At 37.3% G+C, this 19,558-nt stretch overlaps 1 protein-coding gene across 1 annotated transcript in view; it reads right to left on the bottom strand.

Annotated features, from left to right (window-relative positions):
- The window catches only part of CHM (CHM Rab escort protein), a 233,557-nt gene that overhangs the window by 68,949 nt on the left and 145,050 nt on the right, over positions 1 to 19,558 (bottom strand). The window lies entirely within an intron of this gene.

Genomic DNA, 19,558 nt, shown 5'->3' with positions numbered 1-19,558 from the left:
TTCACTCACTAACCAATAAAACATCATGAAAAATGGCTCTGTGCCAGTATGTGTGCTCAATAGCTCAGCTGTGTCTGACTCTTTGCAGCCCCAAAGACTGTAACCTGCCAGGCTCCTCTGTCCATGGAATTCTCCAGGCAAGAATACTGAGTGGGTTGCTACTTCGTACTCCAGGGGATCTTCCTGACCCAGAGATAGAATCCATGTCTCTTGTGTCTTCTGCACTGGCAGTCTGATTCTTTACCACTGGCCCCACCTGGGTCAGTAGTACCCTGGGAAATTTTGTGGAAGCAACTGCTAAAACTTTCTAGAACAATATGACCTCGATCCAGGCTACATGAAATTATCAAAGACAGAGTTCCCTTATGATGAGCTTATAATCTAATACAACAGATGAAGAAATACATCTTATCCTGAGTGAGAATTAATGGACATAACAAACAGAAGGATTAGATTCCCACAAAACCTTATTCAGATAGTTAAAATGAGTATGCTAAAAAGGGATGGATTAAAAACATTAAGAATGATGGAACGTCCAGGAAGAAGCCTGTGGTAGACTGAATAATGCTCCCATCACAGATGTCCACATCCTAATCCCTGGAACCTGTGGCTACAGCAAGAGGAACTCTGAAGATGTGATTAAATTAAAGATCATGAGATGGAGAAATTATCCTAGATTATCCCAGTGGATGCAATGTCATCAGAAAGGTATCTTAAAAGAGGAAGCAGAAAGGTCAAAGTCAGTGAAGATTTGCAGATGGAAGCAGAGGTCAGAGTGATGCCACTGCTAAAAGGGGGTCACAAGTCAAGGAATGCAGGGGGCCTTTATAAGCTGGAAAAGACAAGAAATAGATTCTCTCCTACAGCCCCAAGAGAGAAGGAGCCCAGCCTATTCATTTTAGGCTTCTGACACCCAGGACTGTGAGATAACATACTTGCATGGTTTTAAGCTAATAAGTTTGTGGTGATTTATTATGGCAGTGATAGCAAACTAATATAAGACCCATAAGTATATGAAAATGATTATGGCAGAGGTGGCATTACAGACCAGTGGGGAAAGAATGGATCACTGAACAAGTGGTTTTGAGACAATTGTTTTATACCATATACAGAATCAAGCCCAGGTAGATGAAAGTATAAATATAAAAAGACAAAGCTTCTAGAATATATGAGGATATATACTTGAGTTCAGGGGAAAGAAACATTTCTTAAATAAGATACAAAAAGCTAAATCGTAGAGAAAATGTTGAAAAAAGTATTTTTAAGTGATAAACATCTGGACAATAAAAGAAAGTGAAAAGCCATGGACTAGGAAAGATATATACAAATATCTTACAAATTATTTTAAAACTATCAGTTTGGATAATAATTTGGCCATGTCTAATAAAGTTGAAGATGCATATGCCTACAGTGCAGCAATTTTACTATTAGGCATAAATCTTACAGACTCTCAGATATATATATATACAAAAGATGTGCATAAATATATTTTTGCTGTATTGTTTTTTAGACAGCATATCATAGTGGTTATGAGGAAGGATTCTGACTGCCTGAGTTTATATCCCAGCTAGTCCATCTAGCGGTTATGTGACCTTTCAGTATCCTATTTTCATCTGTATAATGAGAATAATAGCATTTATCTCATATAGGATTCTTCTGGGAATTAAATGAGTTACTATTTGAAAAAAAGTTACACAGTGCTTGGCACACAGTATTACATAAAGCACTCATTCATTAAAGAAATAGGTACTATTTGATATACATCACATGTAACAGAAATATCCATCAAGAGGACAATGAACCAAAGAAAATATAGTACATTCATATGTGTGATAAAGAATTTAACCTGGCCCACAAAGACATCTAGCCTTTGTCTTTGGCCTCTCAGAAGTGATCTCTAAGCCCTTGAAATGTCAAGCCTGAAAGATATGTCTTTGTTTGTCCGTGGACCTTGGGTCACCAGACAGTCTAACAGTATGACTGACGGTGGGGACTGGCCATACCAGAGAGTCTTAGGGTACGGACTAGTCTAAGACTAAGAAAGACCGAAGTTTGATTTAGGATGGAGACTTTGGGAACTGTGATATCAGTTAACCTCTGGTGGGGCTGGAGACTGAGATCAGCTCCATGGGTAAATCAGTCACACCTGAGTGATGGAGCTCCAATGAAAGTTCTGGACAGTTGAAGCTCAGCTGAGCTTCCCTGTTTAGCCATCCTTTGTGAATACTTCTATACAACAATGCCAGGAGAGTAACACTGTCCTGACTCCATGGGGAGAAGACAACTGAAAGCTCTACATGTGGAGCCACCCTGAACTCTATCTTACACACTTCTTCCCTTGACTGATCTCAATTTATACCCATTCCCTGCAATAAAGCATAACTGTGAGTTAACAGCTTTTAGTGAGTTCTGGGAGTCCTTCTAATGAACCACCAAAACTGAGACTGGTTTTGGGAATACCCCAAATGTGTAGATTGTGTCAGAAGTACGGGTGGTCTTACAAGGACTACAACATCTAACTGTACAGTTGGCTTAATTTCTCACATTGCTGGAACGTTGTTGTTCAGGCACTAAGTTGTGTCCAACTCTTCAACCGCATGGACTGCAGCACACCAGGCCTCCCTATCCTTCACTATCTCCTGGAGTTTTCTCAAACTCATGTCCATTGAGTCAGTGATGCCATCCAACCATCTCATCTTCTGTTACCCCTTTCTCCTCCTGCCCTCAATCTTTCCCAGCAGCAGGGTCTTTTTCAATGAATCAGCTCTTCACATCAGATGGCCAAAGTATTGGAGCTTCAGCATCAGTCCTTCCAATGAATATTCAGCATTGATTTTCTTTAGGATTTACTGGTTTGATCTCCTTGCTGTCCAAGGGACTCTCAAAAGTCTTCTTCAGCATCACAGTTCGAAAGCATCAATTCTTCGATGCTCAGCATACTTTATGGTCCAACTCTCACAACCGTACATAACTAGTGCAAAAACCACAGCTTTGACTATATGGACAAAGTGATGTTGGCAAAGTGACGTCTCTACTTTTTAATAGGTTGCTCAAGTTAGACATAACTTTCCTTTCAAGAAGCAAGCGTCTTTTAATTTTGTGGCTGCAGTCACTGTCCACAGTGATTTTGGAGCCCAAGAAAATAAAATCTGTCAGTTTCCACTTTTTCCCCTTCTATTTGCCATGAAGAGATGTGACCAGATGCCATGATCTTAGTTTTCTGAATGTTGAGTTTTAAGCCAGCTTTATCAGTCTCCTCTTTCACCTTCATCAAGAAGCTCTTTAGTTCTTTGCTTTCTACCATTAGAGGTGGTATCATCTACATATCTGAGGTTGTTGATACTGAGTATGACAATCTGCCTCTAGGTGTTCAAGGCCTGTATTTTCTTCTAATACAATTTAAGCAACTTGGGTACCTGGTCAAGTCAACTACCTTCCCCAGAGGAAACTGTGACAGTTGCAAGTGAACTGCTGATGCTGATAAGCACTGAGATTTACCTCTTCATTCCCAAATATTTATGAAACTAGACCTACTATGTATCAGCTATAGTTCTGGATATCAGGGATACAAAGTCAACAAGACAAATGCTGTCCTGTTGACACACAACTTATCTAATGCACAACAGAGACAATAAACAAGAAATAAGGTAATAGAAGATAGTGATGTGTTCTGAAACAATAAAACAGGATAATGTGAGGGTGATGCAGGGATTTGAACATTAGACAGGATAATAAGGATTAGACAGGATAATTCTTTGAGGAACTGACATTTGAGTTAAGACCTAGGTGACCAGAAGAAATCAACCACATGAAGATCTGGAGGAAGAATATACTTAGCAGAAGAAACAGCAAATTTGAAAATGTAGAAGTGAAGAGTAGCTCAGTGTATTTGAGGGAGAGAGACAGAGAGCAAGCAGGGCTGGAACACAGTGACTAGTGAGAAATATCACAGGAAATGGGGTCACAGAGATAGTCAGGGGCTTGACCATGCAGGGCTTCAAAGGTTAAAGGGAAGACTTTAAATTTTATTCTAAGTACAATGAGAAACCACCAGAAGATTTTGAGCAGGACAGTGACATAATCAGATTTGTATTAAAAAAAAAAAAAAAAAAGATGAGCCTGGCTGCTGTTCAGAGAATTCTCAATGGGGCAAGAGTAGAAAAGGGGAGGCCAGTTATGTCTGCAGTAGACCAGTGAGAGATGATGCTGGCCTGAAGTAGGGTCATGGCAAGAGAGATGAAGTGGAGAGACTGGGGACATATTTAAGACATAACTCTGACAAGAATTGCTGATGGACTAGATGTAGCAGGAATATGTCTTCCTGAAGACAAATTTAAGGTAATATACCTATCCATGAGAGCAGTCTCCCCTCTGAAATGTGTGACCATCAAATGGTACTGCTCAAGTCTGATAAGAGTATTGCTGTACAATAAGTGCTTTGAAGGGCTTCTGCAGAAATGCTCTTCTTCCACCTGGTGTGTGGTTATTAGGGTCAGCTAAGTCTTACCAACTCAGTGACCACAACTCCTGAGCATTCTTCAAAATTACTATTTAATACTAATTTCTGCATGGGAGGGCATAATGAAGAGATTAGTTTCTGTGCTTTCAAGGAGTTACCATGTACTTGGAAGGGCATAGCACTGTTGATAATTCAAGAAATTATATGATACAAGTATCTGAGTCCAGTGGGTCTTTTGATGCAAGTTTCACACTCACTGAGAAGGCTGTGGGCAGATGGATTGCCCTTTAGGCACTGGTATCACTCTGGGAAGGCATTATCATCATGCTTAACTTAGAAAAAGCTGTCAAAAAGCAATACATCGCCTTCATAAAGCTCACTCCCAGAAACTGTCCCTATTTTATAGATCTCAGCCATATATCTAGCTTTCTCTGTTCTTGGTGACATTCTGTGGATGATATATTCTCTTTTATTTCCCCAGCTTTTCCACCTGTCCTTAAATTTAACCTTCTATAGGAAAAGTCACAATAAAACTATGTATTGGATGACAGAAACAGATCTGTATTAATAACTGCACCAGGGGCCAAGAATAAATTAGCACAAATTATAGAGTACAAGTCATCATTCAATTTTTAAAAAATAAAGTCTTCCCAAAGTATTGGGGGTCAATTTACGTGCTTGGGTCACAACCTAGGTTCTGTATCTACAGTTCTTGTATAAAATGGCTCCCTGGTTTATATAAGGGTCAGAATCACTATGCCAATTCAATGATTCTTCAATATAGCCTATCACAATGATATCCACAGAGCTTTTGATGAGAAAGCACTGACTGGTATTTACTGACTACTCTTTAAACAAATTATAATTTAAACTAAGTTGTTGATAAACTAGAACTTTTCAGTCTGAACACTCAGGCTAATAGCCTCATGTTTCTTATTTGCCACATGTCTGCTAAAGCAAATTCATTTAAAAACAGATCTTTCAAATTCAAAAGAAAGCCTTTTGTTCAAACTTTTGGGATGTAGCAAACAAGTCTACAGTAAACCAACTTATGCTCTTCATGAGATTTCTTTTAATTTCCTTTCTCAGACTTTCTCTGCTGATATACTCGGGCTTCCTAGGTGGCTCACTGGTAAAGAATCTCCTCTGCAGGAGACGCAGGAGACATGGGTTAGCAGGTTCGATCCCTAGGTCAGGAAGATGCCCTGGAGGAGGAAATGACAACCCACTCCAGTATTCTTGCCAGGATAATCCCATGGACAGAGGAGCTTGGCAGGCTGGACTCTATGGGGTCCATGGGGTCGCAAAGAGTCAGACATGACTGAGCAACTGAGCTACGTTTGATATGATATACTCATCTCTTATTTGAATAATTCTTATTCAAATCCTTGATCCATTTGCCACCTAATCTTCAAAACTCAAATTGTACAAATAACACGGGTAAAGAGGCATCAATTTTCAATCCAGCAATAACAGATTTTTATGATTACATCCAGAATTATGTAGGTCCTTCTGAATGCAGATACATGAATATCCAAGGCAAGTATCTTCAGAGATCCCTACATAATGACTCCTGGATCTCTTCCATGAGTCGAAATATATGTGTGCAGCCATCTTCTTAGAGATATAGTCTTGCATTCCATTTTTCTGCCTTCTCACACTGCCTTCTAAAACAGTCCTTCAGATAATACTCTTCAGCTTAGTATTATATTTTACTATCTACAAGCTCTCAATGTCAACTATAAATTGAGAAGCAACCGGAGTTACTGTGTTGACTCTTCAATTATTTATAAAAATGCTAAAAACAAACAAAGCCTACTGTAAAAAACTCTCCATGAAGGTAAGAGCTCATTTTAAACCACCCATTTGTTCCTTCCTTCTATTTAAACTAGATCTCTGCTGCTGCTGCTGCTGCTCCTGCTAAGTTGCTTCAGTCATGTCTGACTCTGTGCGACCCCATAGACGGCAGCCCACCAGGCTCCCCTGTCCCTGGGATTCTCCAGGCAAGAACACTGGAGTGGGCTGCCATTTCCTTCTCCAATGCATGAAAGTGAAAAGTGAAAGTGAAGTCGCTCAGTCGCGCTGACTCTTAGCGACCCCATGGACTGCAGCCTACCAGGCTCCTGCATCCATGGGATTCTTCCAGGCAAGAGTACTGGAGTGGGCTGCCATTTCCTTCTCCAAAACTAGATCTCTACACATGACTAAACAATATTCCCAACCCCATGGTGAGAGGACATTTCTTTTTCTTTACTAATTGGAGGCTAATTACTTTACAATATTGTAGTGGTTTTTGCCATACACTGACATGAATCAGCCATGGGTGTACATGTGTTCCCCATCCTGAACCCCCCCTCCCACCTTCCTCCCCATCCCGTCCCTCAGGGTCATTCAAGTGCACCAGCCCTGAGCACCCTATCTCATGCATCGAACCTGGACTGGAGATCTGTTTCACACATGATAATATACATGTTTCAATGCTATTCTCTCAAGTCATCCCACCCTCACCTTCTCCCACAGAGACTGTTCTTTATATCTGTGTCTCTTTTGCTGTCTCGCATATAGGGTCATCGTTACCATCTTTCTAAATTCCACATTAGTTAGTATACTCTATTGGTGTTTTTCTTTGACTTACTTCACTCTGTATAATAGGCCCCGGTTTCATCCACCTCATTAGAACTGATTCAAATGCATTCTTTTTAATGACTGAATAATATTCCAATGTGTATATGTACCACAGCTTTCTTATCCATTTGTCTGCTGATGACCACCTAGGTTGCTTCTATGTCCTCGCTATTGTAAACAGTGCTGCAATGAACATTGGGGTACATGTGTCTCTTTCAATTCTGGTTTGAGAGGACATTTCTTAAAGCAGTCATTGGTACAAAATCTATCAAAGGCTTTTTGAAAATCTGAAGTTCACTGGCTTCTTCTTGTACACACTTTTTTTACCCCTCTCAAAGAACCCTGTTAGATGATGAGGTATAATTACCTCACAAAACCATATTCTTTCCTCCTGTGGGTTATATGTTCAATAACTTCACCCTTTAGCTATTTATCACAAAATTAACTCTCAGGTCAAATAGTTAGCCTTATTCCTCTGTGGTTCCTTGGGCTCCTTCTTTAAACTATGTACCCTCTACACCTTCTCTATACCCCAAGGCAACTGATTTTCTTCAACTGCCCTTCCCAAACTAAACCTCTGCTCAAGTCTCTCACATTTTAAACTGAGACAGTTCACACACAAAAGTGACCCAGGTCTCTGCAATCCAAGATACTCACTTTTTCCTTTGTTGGCACATAGCAATTCATATAGTAAAATAAAACAAAGGATAGTCACTTCTGTTAGACAAATCCTAGAAAAGGCTTGCAAACCTTTTCAGTGCAAAGGTTAACAGTACTGGCTGGGACCTGAGGATAGAGCTATCAGCCATGATTCACCTCGGGCTGTGTAAAAGACTGAGAGTGCTCAAATTAACCAACTAGTCACCTGCACTGCATTAATTTACAATAGATGCAAAAGTATAAGGTACGGACTCAGCCCTTTGTTAAGCATGTGAGACAAATGACATTATTAAGTGTAATAATGAGAGAAAAACTGAAGATTATATGGTAGAGACTAAAAGCATTATAAAGGAGCTTAGAGAAGAAAAAAGTCAACATGTTTAAAGATATGGGGTTAAAGAATGTCACAACCAGAGAAAATCTTTACAAGAGCTGGATCAATTTCCTGTTATAGAATCAGAGAAGTTAAACTACTTGCTGAAAAGCACAGCACTTCTTGCAGCCAGAGGTAGTGGAGGGAGATCTGATGGCTAACCTTGAATCAAGCCTTGAAAAGGAGTAGGTTAGGCTGTTGAGGGTGAGGGCACGTTTCTCTCTAAAACATGAGAAAATATAAGGAAAGGTGAGAATGCACATAGATATCTAAATAACTGAAAGTAAAGTGAAAGTTGCTCAGTCATCTCCAACTCATTGTGACCCCATGGACTGTAGCCCGTCAGGCTCCTCTGTCCATGGAATTTTCTAGGCTAGAATACAGAAGAGCGTAGGCATTCCCTTCGCTCGGTGATCTTACCAATCCAGGGATGGAACCCAGGTCTCCTGCATTACAGACAGATTCTTTACCATCGGAGCGACTAGGGAAGCCCTAGAATACTGGAGTGAGTAGTCTATCTCTTCTCCAGGGGATCTCAATTCCTGACCCACCAATTGAGTGGGTTTTCCTACATTGCAGGCAGATTCTTTATTAGCTGAGCTACCAGGGAAGCCCAATAACTGAATGGACAGACAAATTTGGAAAAGACAAGAAGGAGTTGAATGATCACATGATTATGGAATGTGATAATAGAAGCCTTTGGACTTGATGTAGCAGACAACAGAATGCCACTGGAAGTGACATGTCAGCTCAAAGAAGGTGGTAGATACTGGGAGCAGGAGAGCTGCCAGGGGTTACAGCAGGAATTCAGTTAAGTGATAAGTCCTGGATCAGGACAGAACAGTGCAAACTGAGGAAAGCATATCTCCAAGAAATTGAGAAGAAATAACACAGTAATTAGGACAGAGTCAAAGGTTAACCCCAATATTTCTAGGCTGTCAATTTGTGACAAGAAAAATTCCACTGGAACACTTGTGGTTTCCTTAAGGGCTGTTCAATTTATATAGTAACTCAAAATACAGAGGATGAGACTGTTGGATGGCAACTCTGACTCAATGAACATGAGCTTGAGCAACCTACAGGAGATAGTGAATGCCAGGGAAGTCTGATGTGCTGCAGTCCTTGGGGTCGCAAAGAGCTGGACATGACTTAGTGACTAAACAACAACCATAATAAAATCCAAGCCTAGACTTAGGGAATGGTATGTGCGTGGTATAAATACACTACCTACCACAGTTGTTAACTATGATGATGTGGTGAAAAATTGCAATAAAGATGATGCAATGAAGAATGAATTGATGCAATGAAGAAAAATTGTGGAATGGCTATAATAAGTTTTAAAAAACTCAGTTTGGTGAAAAATATCCTCCTCTTAAATGTACATGTAAAAATTGTCATTTATCTACAACAAGGAGTTGCCAACTGGAAGTCCATGGGATAAATCTGCCTATAGATAAGTTTTGAATGACCTCACAATTAAAAAATATTCCCCTGGCATACACAATCTGGACCTCTGGCATCTTTGCATAAGAGAAAATTTGACAACAATGGGTTTGCAATTAAGACTAATGGTCGTATAGCAGCTGCTTCCTCTAAATGTGCCCTATGCTAAAGAGTTCACTGTGATCGCTACCATTCCCTCCATCTCCTCCCCTAGTTCGCTTCCTTTCTATGACTTGACTGGTCCCTGGAGACATTTGTCATTGCAATACAATGCCTCAGTTATTCACTAAGTCTTCTTTTGAAATTTTTATTTACCTTGTTATGAACGCTCTATGTTAAACAACTATTATTCAAGATGTTGTGCATTACAATTTAAAATATGGATCTTCTTGAGTATACTACCCAAAGCAATCAATAAATTTAACGAAATGCCTATCAAGCTACAAAAGGTGTTTTTCAGAGAACTAGAACAAATAATTTCAGAATTTATATGGAAATACAAAAAACCTCTAATAGCCAAAGCAATCTTGAGAAAGAAGAATGGAACTAGAAGAATCAACCTGCCTGACATCAGACTATACTACAAAGCTACAGTCATCAAGACAGTATGGTACTGGCACAAAGACAGAAATATAGATCAATGGAACACAATACAAAGCTCAGAGATAAATCCACGAACCTATGGACACCTTATCTTTGACAAAGGAGGCAAGAATATACAATGGAGAAAAGAGAATCTCTTTAACAAGTGGTGCTGGGAAAACTGGCCAACCACTTGTAAAAGAATGAAACTAGAACACTTTCTAACACCATACACAAAAATAAACTCAAAATGAATTAAAGATCTAAATGTAAGACCAGAAACTACAAAACTCCTATAGAAGAACATAGGCAAAACACTCTGACATAAATCACACCAGGATTCTCTATGACCCACCCCCCAGAGTAATGGAAATAAAAGTAAAAATAAACAAATGGGACCCAATTAAACTTAAAAGCTTTTGCACAATGAAGGAAACTATAAGCAAGGTGCAAAGACAGCCTTCAGAATGGGAGAAAATAATAGCAAACGAAGCACCTGACAAAGAATTAATCTCAAAAATATACAAGCAGCTCCTGCAGCTCAATTCCAGAAAAATAAACGACCCAATCAAAAAATGGGCCAAAGAACTAAACAGACATTTCTCCAAAGAAGACATACAGATGGCTAACAAACACATGAAAAGATGCTCAACATCACTTTATCAGAGAAATGCAAATCAAAACCACAATGAGGTACCATCTTACACCAGTCAGAATGGCTGCTATCAAAAAGTCTACAAATAATAAATGCTAGCGAGGGTGCAGAGAAAAGGGAATCCTCTTACACTGTTGGTGGGAATACAAACTGGTACAGCCTCTATGGAGAACAGTGTGGAGATTCCTTAAAATACTGGAAATAGAACTGCCACACAACCCAGGAATCCCACTGCTGGGCATACACACCGAGCACCAGAATTGAAAGAGATACGTGAATCCCAATGTTCATTGCAGTACTGTTTACAATAGCCAGGACATGGAAGCAACCTAGATGGTCAGCAGCAGATGAATGAATAAGAAAGCTGTGGCACATATACACAATGGAATATTACTCAGCTATTAAAAAGAATGCATTTGAATCAGTTCTAATAAGGTAAATGAAACGAGCCTATTATACAGAGTAAGTCAGAAAGAAAAACACCAATACAGTATATTAACGCTTATATATGGAATTTAGAAAGATGGTTAAAGTTAAGTCACTCAGTCGAGTCCGACTCTTTGTGACCCCTGTGGACTGTAGCCTACCAGGCTCCTCCGTCCACGAGATTCTCCAGGCAAGAATACTGGAGTGGGTTGCCATTTCCTTCTCCAGGGGATCTTCCCAACTCAGGGATCGAACCCAGGTCTCCCACATTGCAGGCAGACGCTTTAACCTCTGAGCCACCAGGGAAGCCCAACTAATTTGAGTTCTGTCAGTTTAAAATGTCTATTGTTTGGGGTTAATGGCATCAAAGAGTTAGATTATACTACAAATATACACAATTATCTGAATAATAAAATAAAATATAAATATAAAAAAATAAAAATAAAATAGATATTATGTTGCTTTTGTGAATTTTACTTGAGCTTGTTATAAAGAAGTAATAAAAGTGGCAGTTTAATATTTGAAAAAAAAAAGATATGTTATTGGACTCAGTGCTTATTTCTCAGAAACTTTTAACTTGGATTTGTATGTTCTTTTTAACTTAATTACAGTGGGACACATGTAAAATTTCTTGCTTCTGAGCTTTGTACTTTTTTACAGTTTCATGTATGGGAATGGTAGATCTCCATCACTCATGTCCTATAGCTGATGACAGCTAAATTTTAACTGCAGCTTTATGCAGTCAGGCATTACATCTGTCAGAGCCTATTAAAATAGAGTAAATTTATCTTTGAAAAAAATCCAAGACTTTGTGAATTTAGAAAGCAAGTTGTCATTTTTTAAATTAAAATTCAGTATGCACTGTAATTATTTTATTTTGTTTCTTTGAAAGTGACATTGTCTTTCTTTTCTCTAAATTTGACAAAAGGAAGACAAGTTCATAAGTGAGAAAAATTTGTCTTTACTCTCAGTCATTAAACAGACCTGATATTAATTTCACGTGAATGACCGTTGCTTATTTTTCAAGTTTATATTTTCACTGTGATAATTTAAGTATCTGAAAAGTATTAGGAATACCTCTATATTATTAAATAGTAAATAACCAAAGTATAATGTGTTAACATTCTAAGTAAGAGAAATGATTCAGATTTTACTGAAAGAGGACATACCAACACTGTACTCGCTTTCGACTTTGCCCTGGTGACATCGAGTTGCATTACAGATAAATTAACAGTTGTTAAAATTTCAGGCTGGTAGCCCATATCCTACACAGTCTTTAAGAAAGCAATTTCAGCGCCTATCAAGGTAGGTTGGAATTAGCAGTTGTGATATTTTTTAATGTACCTGTAAAACAACAGGACCCATTTTAGGTGAACTTTTTGATAGCACTATTCATGATTTATGAATTTGTATATAATTTAATTATTCTATTAATTCTGCTGATTACTGCTTCAGCTAATAAAGTGAAGGTCACTTCCAAAATAAATCTTCATAGACGGTAACTGCCTCTGACTAGTTGTTTTGTTTAATTAAAAACTAATGTAACAAGAAAGAAAACAGACTTCAGGGTTACTGCATCTGTTGCTATAAGAGAAATGTACTGTGTGGATATAATGTTCCCAAGACAAATCCAACAGAACAGAAAGTATCTCTTCATCTAATTTCTTTACTTTCAGAATGGAAGAACTATTTTAAACATATTCATTTATACTAATTTTGAAACTGCAAGAATAAAATCTGAACTGTATTTGTTTTAGAATTTCAAAACACAAAAAAGTGAATCTCTGAAAATATTCCTCAAATTCTGAAATGTAAAATACAAGGCAATGTTTTCATTTCTAAAATTATGCATGTGGGATTCTATATATGAAAAATGAACAGTAGGTCTTTGCTTTAACCAGTTTTTCCTGAAGGTGACAAAAGACCTTCTCTGCCTTCTGAAGATAAATAAGGCTCAGACAGCTTTGCAGGGAGATCAGGGAGGAAAATGGCAAGGGTTCAAATTAATATATTAGTCTTGTTTAATCTATTTTTACACACAGAACATTCTGTGTCCTGGCTTTAATTCTTCATTTTATTATTTTTTAAAAAGTTTTCTAGACCTTCAGCTGAGGTCCTATCATCAAAGCTGTTTAATCATACAAGAACATCAAACTAATAAAGAAAAATAAACATGATGTACTTTTTCCACAGAAGTAAAAAAGCAATCCTCAGAAGGAAATCATATTTCAAAAGATAGAAAGTTTTCATAAAAAAATTATTAGGATGCAGAGATGCTACAAAGAGCAGGTAGCAATCATTTGTATGCTCACCAAGGTCTCAATGGGGTACTGTCACAATTGCCACTCCTGACCAACTTGCTCACAATGTCCCACTCATATTAACCTTACTATATTTCAAAAGATCCCACCTTAGACCCCTGACACAGTTCCAGCTGCCTAGGCTCTTTGCTCAAATCATCAAAAGATTAAGCAGTGCCATCTCTGGCGGCACTCAATTGCCATATAATTCTCTTAAATTTTGTCTACTGTCTCTCCATCTGTAACACTCTTCAACATCCCCAAGCCTCAACCAGAGACTTTCTCTCTTTTCAACAATATATGTGTAGCACCCACAGAAGAGCCAGTATAATATATCCAATACATGTATTTATTAAATGAATTCTAACTTTTCTTCTAAATATGCATATGATAAAACAGAGAGCCCAAGTTTATAGTCAATGCTCTCCTAACTTTTCACATAAAAACGTATTCATTTTAGGTCTCTGGTAAAAAACTCAGTAAGTGTGACCCAGTCAGTGAGTGTGTGTGTGTGTGTGTGTGTGTGTAACTGCGTTTGAGTGCATGGATATTTAGACAAAATGCATATGGCTATCAAAGAATGCACAAAACTTGCCAGTGTATTGATAGTAACAAACATAATGAATACTCTTACTAGGTTCTTCTTATGATCAAGAGTATACATTTGCAAGACAGGTTTAGTGGCTCGACCTTTGGCCAGGGAAGATATACGTTTCAAAGAGGACATATTCAGTGGAAAGGGAAAAAAAAAAATGAGATCAGAACCAGTTTAAGTCTCCAAGATCTCAGAAACTTTTTGTATTTTATTGGTTTATTTATAAAACTTTCTAATGTAGAAAAACTAGTTTAGTGAAACTTCTAGTTTCTAGTTTAATAATCATAACAACTAGTATTCTTTCATCTTGTAAAAGGGTAGTACATAAACGTATAAACACTGAACTAGTTTCTATACTGTTCCCACATTCTGGGGAAAAACACTTCAACTTTGGTAATTTGACCTCTGAAATATACTCTCTTCTTCCCAATCCCCACTGGAAACTTATGAAAACAATTTAAAAAAATACAGGGTGTGTGTAATCTTTTTCCATAACACAATTCCCAATATATGGACTCAAGTTTATCTCTTATATAAACTCTAATGGGAAATTCAATTTTTTTCAAGCTATTTACAGAAGGATCAGATTTTGCCTTTGTCAATAAACAATTCAAATACTTAAAAAGGCAAAATGTGCTTACAACACTAGAAGCTGCGGTAGGGAAAAAAAAAAAGCTTTGGGATTCTCAGACAACAGCAACAAATTTGTTTATACAGTGATACCATATTGAGCAATCTGGAGGAGCTGTTTTAGTTTTCGAGTATTAGAGTAGTTTTGACACTATGCATAAATTAAGGCTGGGATACTAAGTAACTAACTGGATGGTCAAAGTACAGATGATAAACCTTATGAAGGCCATTTTTAAACCAAACAGAAAGGATTCAAGGGCTTCCCTGGTGGCTCAGTTGGTAAAGAATCCACCTGTGATGTGGGAGACCTGGGTTCGATTCCTGGGTTGGAAGATCCCCTGGAGAAGGGAACGGCTACCCACTTCAGTATTCTGGCCTGGAGAATTCCATGGACAGAAGAGCTACTGTGCATGGGGTCACAAAAGGATTCAAACTGTTTCTGATTTAAAAAGATTATCTAATCAATTTAAATTTTGCATTCTTCATATCTTCTGTACTGTCTACATTTCTTATCATAAGCATGGCTGTTCTGATAAGCAGGAAGAGAAAAAAAAGTATTTCCTTTTAGGAAAAAATAAAAGTCAATGTGCTGCAAGGTATAACCAGAAAGTATACAGTAGAAAGTTAGGAAAGAAAATATCAAAAGGGTAAACAGAATCCTATGCTTACTGATAGATGCACTGCTGAAAATACATCTGTTCAATTGGCTTTATGAAATTAAAAATACATTAAAATCTAGAATCACAGAGAGCTAAAGTTTATGTATCTTATATAGTACTTTTTTCTTCTGAACAAGAATTGTTTTCCCTTTTCCCTAAAACACAAGGAAACATACATATTGGCTGTTAATAAGCTATCTTTCATTTAACAAGATAAAAGTGATAAAAGTCATCACTTATAGATGAATTCCAGATCTCTTATGAATTTTATACTCATATAAAACATGTTATTATGTTTAATAACATAACTGTTCTCAATCTTAATGTTCTGTGAGACTATGTGTCTTAAGTTTGTGGGAGAAAAAAAAAGGGTGGTGTTTACAGTGGGACCTATGCAGAGACTACAGCCTCTCTTACCTATGCCAAGAGAGACTATGCCTCTCTTATCTAGATCTTCCCTGGTGGTAGCTCAGTCGGTGAAAAGTCTGCCTGCAATGCAGGAGACCCAGATTCAACCCCTGGGTCAGGAAGATCCCCTGGAGAAGGAAATGGCAACCCACTAAAGTATTCTTGCCTGGAAAATCCCATGGACAGAGGAACCTGGCAGGCTACAGTCCTTGGGGTCACAAACAGTCAGACACGACTGAGTGACTAACACTTTCACTTTCACCTATGTCAAAGCCTTTAAAAATTCCCAGGGTATGTCCCTGGGAATGGGTCAAACATACAAAAGGATGGATGCATAATGTATGCTGACAAAGAAAGGGGTTGAGAACTACTGGTTGTCTAAATATCCGATTCTTAACAAAACAAGAGGGCATCCCACAACACAGAGAACCTCAAAGCTGCCCAAGGACCTTTCACTATGCTTTTGTGCTTTGCTGTCTTGGCATCCTTCTTTTTGCTATCTAGCTTTTATTTCCCATAGACGTTATGTGTTTTTCTTATACCATTTCAACGTATTAACTACATGTTCCAAACTGACATTAAAGAATTAAACTCACATAGATTTACAAACTCAACTTGGTATTTCTAAAGAAAACATTCCTACTTATGGGGAGGTTTTACTCATGGTCTGACATCTTCCAGGGGGAACAAAATGCACACAAGCTCAAGTTTAACCTGCAAGGTTGACAAATTCATTTTTTAAATCTAATTATGTATCATATATGAGGATATTTTTAAAAACCTTTCTAAATGCAATGATCAGGCCGACTTTATTAGTATATTTTATTATTTATTTATTAGCATATTTCTGTGACTAAGAAATATTAGTATTTTGACTAATTAGTATTTTTATTAGTATATTTTTGTGACTAAGATCATCTCCATAAAGAATGGTTAATAGCAAAAACATTCATTCTGCTTAACTGACTGAATATCAAGAGCATCAGTATGTTTACTGGGCCTTGAAAATACCAGCTCCAAAGTTTACATTCCAAGCAAAATTCTTTTCTACCCCAGGAAGTATTCAGGAATAAAGCAGTATTTCTTTTCTCATGTAAGTTTGATAATATTTGATATTTAATTATCATTAAGCAAAAACTATTGGAGATAAGTAATACAATCTCATTATGGCCAGAATTATTTAAGTTGAAATTTGAAAGTAGGTGACCAAATGGTTCTGCTTTACACTTGATTTATCTGTACCATACAGACACTGTCTTATTCTGCTGATCTTAAAAGAGTCCATTTTAGGTATTAAAACATTCATGTACTAAACAGAAGTTCAATAGTAGTTTTTACTTCTACTTTAGGGATACGAAGAAAAATAACATTTGTTTGCAATTGATTTGTTTGTGAAAGAAGTATATCATAACATACACGACTGCAAGGCAGGAAAAAGTCAGGTCTAACCTCACACACACACAAAAAAAGGACAAGTACCTTTCGCTATGCTTTTGTGCTTTCCAGGCATGGGGGGGAAATACTGCACTAGATTTCAGACAGCAGTGGTTCTGATCTTGGTACACCCACCTCTACCCTAAGACCACTACAGGATGACAGGTAAGTATTGATTTTGAAGACATCATGGAAGGTGGAAAAGTTCAGTCAGAAATTTGGATCTCAATTCATTAAGCATTTGGAACCCCTCCACTATACCTAACAACCTGAAATCACATATGCACAACTTAACAAAGCTTGGAAATTATTTTATTTTATATAACAAAGGCTCGTGTAGTGCTCATTATGTGTCAGGTACTGTTCCAAGGTGTCCCAGACTGCTCAGCGGGTAAAGAATCTGCTTGCAATGCAGGAGACACAGGAGACGCAGGTTCGAACCCTGAGTTGGAAAGATCACCAGGAGAAGGAAATGGCAACCCACTCCAGCATTCTTGCCTGGAGAATCCCATGGACAGAGGAATCTGGTGGGCTGCAGTCTGTAAGGCTGCAGAGTTGGACACAACTGAGCGACTGTTCTAAGAGCTTTGCAAATATTGATTTCCTTAATCCTTGTAACAGTCCTATATTGTTATTTCATTTTTACACCAGGAGGAATCTAAAAACAGAGTGGTTAACGAGGAGGTAAGTGGCAGACGCAGGATTCAAACTCAGAATGTCTGGCATCAGGGTCTCTACTCTTAACTACTATATACTATATTATGCCAACTCTAGGAATATGATATGTTAAAACATAAGATCAGGATCAAAGTTAATTGTTCATTCAATAAATGTGAATTATTTAAAAGGGTTTATTTTATAGTTAAATCCTTCTATTTGTAAATGCACCTGAAGAATATGGGTCTATGCATATGGTTCAGTTCAGTCACTCAGTCGTGTCTGACTCTTTGTGACCCCATGGACTGCAGCATGCATATGGGACCATGCATATGCATACAGGATCACAATTAGATTGTACATTCAAAAATGAGTATTTTCAAAGTCTAATATAGTCAAAAGAGATTTACTTAAGAAAAACAGCTACAGCGTGATTCCATTTTTCTTTTAAAAACTCCAGTTGGGAAACCAAAAAGTTTGAAAAATATGACTACTTACAAATACATGTGCATCTGAATGAAAAAAAAAAGGAAGGATACCAGTCTAAAAATAAATTACAGGTTTCTGATATTCAAAGTATATGAATTAAAAATTGTAGGAGTAATAAAAAAATTAGTTGAAACTAGTTTGGTTTCTTAAGTAGGCTAAGTATACCTTACTGTTTATGCTACTCATTTGTTTAGCAAACTTTGTTTACATACAGAGTATAAAGTAAAAACATTCAAATTGTTGTGAATGCTAAAGTGGTTGAGATTAAAATTGATGAAGTTTTGCCATATGGAAGTGGGGTGTTTTTTGGCAAAACTTTCATTTTATGCCAAAATATCAGGCAAGTAAGAACCTATTGCTTAATTTGGGGAGAGGGGAGAAGATGAGGCATGAATAAGTAGAGAAATAAGGAGGAGGAATGGTTAAAAACTAAATTATTTCAGCCCCAAGAGAGTTCTCTTTTACAAGTTATTTCTCTAGTACATGAAAGAACAGTTTCTATTCTGCAGTATTTAATTTCTTTCCATTGTAGTTTCTAATTCCATTTTCAAAATATTTAATCTATTAAGCACCTATTATGTGCCAAAGTTCTAAACAGTTAACTATGTATGAGAAAAATATACCAAATAGTAAAAAAAGAAAAATTATGGAGTACCTATTTATGTGCTAGTAACTACAGGAGACATAAAGATGACTCAATTTTATACCACAAATCTATCTATCAACAGACACAATTATTAGGTAATTTAATTACATAATTAAATTCCAAATACCAGATCTAGTTTGTATAAACTGAATGGTCTATAGTATATAGATTAATATTTCAGTAATTGCAAAAACATTCTATATTCATTCTAAGTACCAAAACTGTGAAATCATTCACAGTTATTTTTGTTATAATACACTACATTGGTGCTAGACAATTTTCAATGTACTTTCCCTAACATGATCACATTTAAGTCTCACAATATTTCTGGTCAGGAGTTACGATTAAATTTAATTAGCTATAATGCAGGTAAAACAATTGAGGCTCTGAGAATTTAAATGACAGGTCCAAGTTTGTGCAAACAATAACAATTTTTGAGCACTTAGCTTTTGAGCACTCATTGCCAAAGTTGAATATAAATTGGAAATGAAAGCTTTGTTACAACTGTATACAATCA

This window comes from Dama dama, chromosome X (assembly GCF_033118175.1).
Source record: "Dama dama isolate Ldn47 chromosome X, ASM3311817v1, whole genome shotgun sequence".
Taxonomy (NCBI): domain Eukaryota; kingdom Metazoa; phylum Chordata; class Mammalia; order Artiodactyla; family Cervidae; genus Dama; species Dama dama.
Note: the sequence above shows the minus strand (reverse complement) of the source record. Positions and strands in the feature narration are given on the sequence as shown.